The sequence below is a fragment of the Sinocyclocheilus anshuiensis genome, unplaced genomic scaffold (genome assembly GCF_001515605.1).
Source record: "Sinocyclocheilus anshuiensis isolate Anshui unplaced genomic scaffold, SAMN03320099.WGS_v1.1 scaffold1120, whole genome shotgun sequence".
In the NCBI taxonomy this organism is placed as follows: domain Eukaryota; kingdom Metazoa; phylum Chordata; class Actinopteri; order Cypriniformes; family Cyprinidae; genus Sinocyclocheilus; species Sinocyclocheilus anshuiensis.
Genome location: NW_015551069.1, coordinates 156,660 through 166,562, shown reverse-complemented (window position 1 = coordinate 166,562; position 9,903 = coordinate 156,660).

Sequence of the window (9,903 nt, the reverse complement as noted above, 5' to 3'; positions counted from 1 at the left end):
GGTCTAGAGGTGAAACTGATATCATGACATCAAGACAACATGTCATCTTCCAATTAATGAGTTCACCAATGGGTTTTCTGTGGCTGATGATGAAAATCCATCTAAAAAAAGAAAGTGTGTGAGGTTCAGTGACTGGGCCAGATGGAATATGAATGAATTTAAGCCTGACAAATGAAATAATAGTCAGACATTTATTTTTTATTTTTTTTTACATTTAGGCAAAATTTACAAAAAGTTTGATTTTGTGTTTTTTATTGAGTATCATATTTGATACAGCAGGCTTTTATGGCTCATATAGTATGATAGAATATGGAAAAAACAGCTACATTTTATTACGAGGCTCAAACTGAGCAAAAATATGCAATTTGGTGCAGAAGCTGATATTTAAATGGACAAAAAGTAGGAAATTCTGATTGTAATGTAAATCAATGAGATATTTATAACAGTATAGCAGGTATTACATAATATGATATAAATGTCAGTCGTCATCTCCCAATAATATGTATTTACTAAGATGGTATTGAAATGCTTAATTTGATCATCAAAACTTATGATTCAATGCAATACAATAATGATTTAGAGATGAACAAATAAACGTTCCTCAAAAGCCCGATGGCCATATTTGATACTCACTGATTTTTCTGGATAATCAAGTAACTTCAGTCCAGTAACTGTTCATCTTGAAATATTACTGAACAACATCAAAGTTATTCTTATGTTTACTTTATAAAAATCGATAAAGATTTCACAGCAAAAGACACATGAAGGTCGACATCCATATAGAAGGCATGTGTGCAACAGCAAAACTTTCAGCAAAGTTTTGACCATGTTGTTGATCATTTAGGCTTTATTTGTGTATTGAATATGATACAGTAGGCTTTATAGGGTTAAACATGCTAGTGAGTGCAACATGTTTTTGGCGGCTGCAAGCTTAATCAAATTAGCTGAAATATTTCATTAAAAACACTCAAAAGACGGTAGATGTGTAGAATTTAATGAATGACTGACATTCCATTTCTGTGGAAATCTGCAGAACTTTCTCTGCAGATTCTGTGCGGGCCTGAAAAAAATCTACATGAAATCTAAATCAATCCTATTTATATGTTTAATAAATGCTCCTTTTCCCTTTTTCCCATTTTTAACACACAAAGAGGTTATTTCTCCATCCAATCATTTCCTGATTGATAAATGTATTTTTTTCTCTTCATTGTAAACATTCACTTGGAAACATGCCATTTGACAGAAAGACTTGTGAATGTTGTTTGTTTCATGTTGACTTTGGTGTGTATGTGAGCAGAGATGATACAGATCAGTGTTATCTATGGCTGATGGTGTAAAACGCAAGAAAATACTGCCAATGATTCACACTATAAAAATGACAATTTAGATATTATATTACAAGATGTCTGGAAAGATGATCCTTTAGAACCTGTTTTACAAACATATAGACAGACAGTTTTTCCATATGGATATATTTTTAATCATGTTTGTCTATATCAGTGGGGGAAAAATAGATAAATATATATAAAACATAAAGGCTGCATGCATAATATTTTTTTTATTAAAAATAATTTTAGAGCATCATGACTGACTGCAGTACGACTCCTAAAGTATTTCATGTCAAATGTTAGTTAGTCATACTAGGACTTTACATACATACCTTTATTATATTTTTTCTTGTTTTTGCAAGTTTTTTTAAAAATTTTTTTTAAAGTCTGTATTTTTTTTTTGCAAGATCAAACACACAAGAACAATTTTCCATTTTTAACTTCTTTTTCTGTACTTTAACCATTTATGATGACTAACATCACAAAAGTCCCAAATTCGTATGCAATATTTGCATTCAAAAATAAAGGGATGCAGTGGAAATTGAGTCTGAGTGTCTGAGGCAAGAGATTGAGAACATTTTGTTTACATTTAAAGGGATACTCAATATTTCCATTGAAGGAAAATGTACCTTTATATATTCTGACAGCAACACAAAATCTGACACATTTGACATGCAGTCATTGCAATGTTTTCTTTAAATTCCAACATAGAGCTAAATTTCTAAAACTCAAAAACTGTGTGAATTTTCATAAAAACCATTAATCTTTACTTAAATGTGGGGAAAGACCCTAACGTTGATCAAAGATAACCTATAGCTAAGATAGACAGAATATTTCAAGTTATGAGTCAGTTTCTGTTGTCATATTTCCATCATAAGATGAAACTAAGCAAAATTCTGAACAGAATTCTTACTCACTGTTTTTCTGTTAAAATAAGACTGTGAACCACATCATTTGAATATCAGAGACTGCTCTAAAACACATTTACTTCTGCAGGTGAAACTAGTCTTTTAGTCAGACCTAGCTTCCTTTTAAATTTGTCTATGGTCTTTTTCTGAAATTTGGGTTTTAAGCTGATTGTCCAACTTCCTCGCTGGAAGCAGAACTGGTTTGTTTTGTGGAGGAGGTTCACACATGCTCATATTGAGGTGGATTACAGTTGCATTAAAATGGAAAATCAAAACAAAACAGCTGGTTACAAACAAATTGACTCACACTTGAACGAGTCTCGACCAAACAGTTTTGACTTGACTGAGTCACATTATGGTTTATGGTTGTAAAAGCTGCTAAATCAGGGAAGAACTTCATGTTAATATGAAGTTCTTGTTTAAATGTCTGTGAGGAACATAAATTAAGGAACAAAAACTATATGTGTATGACTGACATACACTACACGATACCATATATGCATATATATAGTGGTTATGAATAATTTAAGGGTGCTTTTACACTTGGTTCAATTGCTTGGTCCGAACCAAGTTCAGACCAAAATTATATATAGAGTATAATTTTATGTATATTTTTTCTCAACAATAGCTAGTGAAATCATTACTGATAGGTAGATTAGCTCGTAGCTGACTGCTGGTTAGTTTTGATTTGCTTACTTTGATGAATGGTGAGGAGTATCCTAGCTAACTCAGTATTTTAATGGAAATTAACAGTTGACAGCAATTATTATATTTTAGTTTTTGCAACAGGTAGAATCAACCATCAAATCCTCAACCTACCTTACTTCCAGAAATGTTTTAATCAACTTGATTCCAGGTTCAAATGTCATCAATTCCAAGAATCGATTCCCAACTAATATTTCCGATTCTTATTCTTATTTCTGTTGTGTGTGTCAGAGATCATATGTGATTATTAGGGACTTTCAGCAGTGTTGGCTAGTAGCGTTGAACTGAAAATTCAACTTTTCGTTGAATTGTGAAAATATAAATAATTTGTACAAAACAATTTATGAAGGCATAATTTCATTCCATAGGCCTGAATTCATTCCAACATGCTAAATTTAACACAAATAGACAAACAAATTTCAAATAGAAGTTTTAATCATAAAATCAGTCAGATAAAGAGTATCATTTTAGGCAAGATAATACAAATATATAAACCTAACTAATCAAACTTTTCAGTTGAGTTATTGCTAATGTGTGAACATTTGGTTCATTTCTTCTGTTCAGTTTATCGAGATCAGATGTCCATGAGTAAAGACATAAACACCAGAGAGCGGATAATAGAAACTGAAGTAGTTATTCTAATCAAAAGTGAACCTGACAATGTATTTATAAAAAACGTAACATATACATAACTCATGCAAACATATCCACATGACCACGTTATGATAAAATGCTTTCTTAACTGCTGTTTTCTCACTGCTTTCATTTTCTTTTTTTCCCTAAACGAAGAATGAAAAAGAACTTCGTTTGAAGTATGTTGGGCCTGTAGTTGAACATTAACGCTGCAGCTGAATTGAATGAGGCTCTTCTGAGGGCCAGTTGCACCAGGTGGACATTCACCTGGCTGTAAGACCAGTCTGTCTCAACTTGCATCCAAGGAGAAAATAAAAACACTGATAAAATGGCATGTCTAATATACTGGAAAGAGTATTAAGAGAGTGCACCATATATATATATGGAGACCAAGAACTTATTAAAAGATATAGTGTCCAACCTTTGGAAATGACTCTCTTCCAATCAAGTCCTAAACCCCACTCCATATTTCCATGTAGGAACACAGAATATTTGCTCCCCAATGCTAGATTGAGTCGTTTTTTTCTGACATCTGCAGCTTGTGTACATGACAGTTGGGTTTGGAGGACTGAACAGAAGTTGATACAGGAAATCAGCAGTCTAATAAAGAGGATGGCTGGCACAAAATATTTTATATTTTGAAAATGAAATAAACTTAAATGTATTTAAATACAAATTCCATTCGATTATTTTTTCAGAGGCTTTAAAATACAAAATAGTATTTTGTATTTCAAAGACATATTTTAAATACATGTAGGCTATATGAAATACTGCCCATCCCTGGCAGAAGGTGGCGAAATGAATGGATGCTTGCTCGTTTCATTTTTGTACTATGGATTTTAAATTTTGTTTAGTTTCCAAAGCGCCAACACAGAAATGGCACGATTCCATTTGTCACAACTAAAAAATTCTCTCTGCTTGCAGCGAGTCAGTCACGTTTATCAAGAAAGCAAGTGAGTAAACACATAAATACACAGTTTGACCAATTCATACATCATTAATAGCGGTTCATATCCGTGATAAAGTACGATTCAAAAGTATAAATCAGAAGCGAACCGTACCGGAGTTTGCATGAACCACACCCCAGACCACCCTTTTTAGGTGGACTCAGGCAGTGTTCGAATTGAGCGGGGGCTGGGTGTCCTGGACCTCCTATAAGCATTAAGGGACCCCCCATAACAGCCAAAAAAATGGACTTGGGGGGTCCTCTGGTTTTTCAATAAAACTATAATACTTTATACATGAAACTAGTGAAAATGAAAATTAAATTAAAAGTTTTGACTGCTGTATTAAAATTAGACCTGCTCGTGTTACATCATATTTCTTTTTATGCATTTTTACAGTGTTGTGCATTATAACCAATTACACACAATTTTGTAGAGCCTAGGAATGCAGTGGCCATTCAGACGAGTTCAGATTAGTCATCGCTGAAACCTCAAAGTTTTGTTCAGTGTGCACACTCGCTGACTGAAACTCGCAAATAAAAAAGTGTTTATCTTAGAATTATGTTTTCTCAATGATAATGAGGACAAGACAAAATTATGAATTATTTATTTACATTGAGTCTGAAATGAAATGCATCATACCATTCAAAGGTTTGGGGTCGGTAAGATATTATCTTGGTGTGTGTGTGGGGGGGGGGGGGTTGTCCCTCCAAGAGCTTTGACACAATTTGAACACTGGACTCGGGTACGTTTCGTGGGTGCGCACCCGAGTTAAGAAAATGGCGTTCATACAAACCTAATTCTGACGTCAATCGAACCTGGGTGCGCACCAAAAGTGCTATAATGTGAAAGCCCCAGGGAAAACGTTTGTTAACATTTAGATTACATAATAATTACACAATAAATATATGTTCTTTTACTTCATTTATATGTTTTATTAAAATATATGAATATATTTATAACATTTTGTATTTATTTGTGTATTGTACAACAAGACATAGTTTTGCTTTGAAAATGATTATGAAACCATGAAAGCAAAACACTCAAATTAAACACAAAAATGGAAAATAGACAAACTCCAAGTCTCGTATGAGTGTCTGATTGCATGCTTAATTAGCTACCAAAAGTAACTTAAAGAGGCTAAGTCTGAATTCCTCTCCAAACTCATTAGTGATCCATCTCGGGAAACCTATGAAAACTTTTTTTTTAACATTTTTTGATAATAAAGGATTGGATATCAAGGCTTCTATTAAGCCATCAACATATGATCCCCCATTGAGCTGTTCACCAACAAATGTGTTAACTCGTTTTCATCCAATTTCCTTTGTACAGCTAGCTGATATTGTTCTTAAGGCTAAATCCTCCAGCTGTGAGTCCGATGTCGTCTCAGCTCGTCTTTTCAAGGAAGTGTTTGTAACCTTGAGTCCAGCTGTAACAGCCATCATTAATAGTTCTTTAGCAAATGGAGCTGTACCAGCTAGTTTTAAACATGCTGTGGTTCACCCTCTGCTCAAGAAACCTCATCTTGATCCATCTATCCTCAGTAATTTCAGACTTATTTCTAAGTTGCCTTTTATATCAAAACTATTAGAAAGAGTTGTTTATCGTCAGTTGAATTCTGCTGTATACCAGTATGTCCAATGTTTTAGATATTTTTCTGCACAGCACGGAAAGTGCATTTTTGAAGGTTAGCAATGACCTTTTGCAAGTTCTCGATACTGGTTCATATGCGGTGCTTGTTTTGTTGGATTTAAGCACAACATTCGATACAATTGATCATAGTATTCTGTTACATCGGTTGGAAAAGGTGGTGGGTATTCAGGGCGTCGCTCTGCAGTGGTTGGCCTCTTACCTTAAAGACAGAACCTTCTCAGTGAGCAATGGGAAGATTTCTTCTTCGTCAGCTCCCTTGTCATGCAGTGTGCCCCAAGGGTCCATTTTAGGCCCTCTTCTCTTTTCACTTTACATGCTTCACTTGGGTGCTATTTTTAAGGAATATAAGATCTACCACTGCTATGCTGACGATACACAGTTCTATCTTCTAGCAAAAACTGACAGTAGTGATTCTTTGGATGTGCTCTATGATTGTTTAGATAAGAGATAAAATGTTGGATGGCTAAACATTTTTTGCAATTAAATGAAAGCAAAAGTGAAATTCTGATTTTAGGCCACGCTAGGTCTTTATCTGTTTTTCATTTAGGGTCTCTCTCTGCCAGTGTTCAACCTTATGTTAAGAAATATAAGAAATCTTGGGGTTACAAATTAGCACAGTGGTAAAGGGCAGTTTCTTCCATCTGAGATCAATTGCTAAACTGAAACAGTTTCTGCCCCATACAGATTTGGAGACTGTAATCCATGCTTTCATAACATCACGCCTGGACTACTGTAATTCCCTTTAATGTGGCCTGCCTCAAACAGCGATTTTTCACCTGCAAATTGTCCAAAATGCTGCAATTTTAGCGTATGTACACTGGCTTCCTTTAAAGTTTAGAATTTATTGTAAAATAGCTGTTTTTGTGTACAAGGCTTTATCTGGTCTTGCACCAAAATACATTAGTGCCCTTCTGATTCCTTACTCTCCTCAAAGTGCATTATGTCTAGTAATCAGCTTCTCTTAACTGTCCCACGTTGTTGCTGTAAAACCAAGGGTGGTCGGGCTTTTTCAGCTGCAGCTCTTAAACTTTGGAATAGTTTGCCTGTAAATGTGAGATTTGCTCCTTCACTAGCCAGTTTTAAATCTGTTCTCAAATCTTATTTGTTTTCTCCGGCTTTTGATTAATGTCAGTTTAAGGGTTTGATGTCAAATTGCTCTGATTCTATTTTTTAATGTGTTTATTTTTTATATGATGCATGTTTCCTTTTAATGCTTTTTATATACTGTGTTTTGTTGTACAGCACTTTGGCACAACTCTGTTGCTTTTAAATGTGCTATAGAAATAAATTTTGACTTGACATGACAAAATAAATATAAAGGTTTTACTTCACTTATATGATTTATTAAAATATATAATTTGTTAAAATGTATTTTTTATTTACTTGTGCATTGTACAACAATACATAGTTTGCTTTGAAAATAATTATGAAAACATGAAAGCAAAAAAACAATACAAAATAAAATAAATTTTTCCTTCACTTGTTTTACTAAAATGTATTGATATTAATTAAAAATATTTTTTACATTTATTTGTGTATTTACTACAATACATCATCTTGCTTTGAAAATAATTATGAAAACATAAAAGCAGAAACACAAAACTACAATTTTTTTTTATCTCACTTATGTTACATTAAAATATATAAGTATATTTATTAAAATCTATTTTAAGTTATTTGTTTATTGTGCAACAATACATAGTTTTGCTTTGAAAATAAATTATGAAAACATGAAAGTAAAAACACAAAAAGTACAAAATGAGAAACAGATCTCAATCTGAACTCAAACATTTCTCATCACATTCACACTCATTTTACAGCTCTATGCTCTTACTGCTTGACAACTGTTGACTCATTTGTGTCTAAATGAAAATTACACATAACTGAGAATGCCATTAATCTGAGAACTTCTGAATGATCATGATTTAAGCAAGATTTGTTCCTAAAAATAAAAAAACCTCTCAAAATATTCCTGCTGCTTTTTAACACACAATCAAATACTCATGATCACACAAAAGATTAAATGTTATGTATATGTGAAGAGCTCAGATCCAAAAGCCTCTAAGTGCCATCTGAAATTTTCTTCTAAAATGAAAATTTTGATCAGGCTCCTATATTTATGGTATAAAAGGACCTATACATTGCCATTATAGTAAAATTACTGAACTTAAACATAAGAGCCTGATAAAAATGCTTATTTTAGATGAAAATTTCAGACGGCACTTAGAGGAATTTTCAGTGATTTTAATTCATATAATTTTTGACAAATTCAGCTAATTTCAGAAAATTTGGTTAATTTAGTAATTACTAAATTAAAAAATAATAGACAACAGGACTGTCTTAACAACAGAAAGATTGCAAGATTGTAAAATATCTTAGTCCATTTATGATCCATGAATTATTTTTTAGTCATTTTATTTGATATACTGGATGGTCACACCACTTTTTCTACTTTTTTAATTTAGCTGACAGGTACAGTACAACTATCCTTTTCAAATGGATTTTATACAATTTTACTGTATAAACACTCTCTTAGACCTAAAACATAAGCTTATACACACATAGGTATGTGAACACAAATAGCTACACAAGCTTAAATGTACACGTTGTAAAATGTGTCTAAATTCACATTGTTTTCAAGAGGGCTAGCTGTTACTATAGTCAGTTTTCTACTTGGAAAATTGCATATTGTCAAAGTACTACAACAATGTAACTTGTGTTGCTTCCGTGTCATTTATGAATCCTCTCCCAAGGCCTCATAGTAAATTGTCATTTGTATGCATACTTCAAAATATTGCAGATAGTAGTATGTCATCCAGGTACTTTCAACTACTGATATCTGATTTTCATTACCCAATCAGTTCCTTTCCACTACAATAAGAAAATTCAAAAAATCTTGGTGAGTGGAAAAGTCTAGGCCCGAAGGCCTGGCACAAGCTTGGGTATCCTGGAGCGTTTGCGCACATCTTCATCTTAGCATCTAACCGAACCACCGTCTCTGGGCGGGTCCCTAGTGTCAAGTCAAGTCAAGTCACCTTTATTTATATATATCAAAGCATACAGTTATACTTAATGCACGCATAATTGCTGTATAAATGGCTTTATGCCATCTCTGAGCAGCATTAAACAGACTGTGTAAAGACAAGTGCTTCTGTGCCACCTTTGCAGTGTAAATTTGGCATAAAATAACTTAACTATAGGTTCAAGTGACAGCTTAAATTCTTAGTTAAAATAATAATCACAAAATCAAAATATTGAATAATGTTAATTCATGTCAATTCATGACCCTGTGTTGAGGTTGTGACAGTGTTAAAAGACAATAACCTATAGACATTTATGACAATGGGAAAAAAAGTAAAAAAAAAAGATTAGAATTGTAAAAATGTTTATTGTAAAATCAGTAGCTGTATTTGTAACCATAGTAAAATTACCACAGTCATTTAGCATACCGTAGGCCTACTACTAGTGTGTCTTAACACTGTAATTAACGCTCCCTCATTTCCTTGCTTCTTTGTTCACTAGTTCGTGACCCGCAAATCGATCAAACCTACCCATGATGAGTGTATCAATTTAAATAAACTATACATTTCACATATTTCAACAAGGCATCTTAATATTTATTTGGAATTTTTTTAAAGGGGTCATATGATGCGATTTCAATTTTTCCTTTCTCTTTGGAGTGTTAAAAGTTCTTGGTGCATAAAGAAGATCTGTAAAGTTGCAAAGACTAAA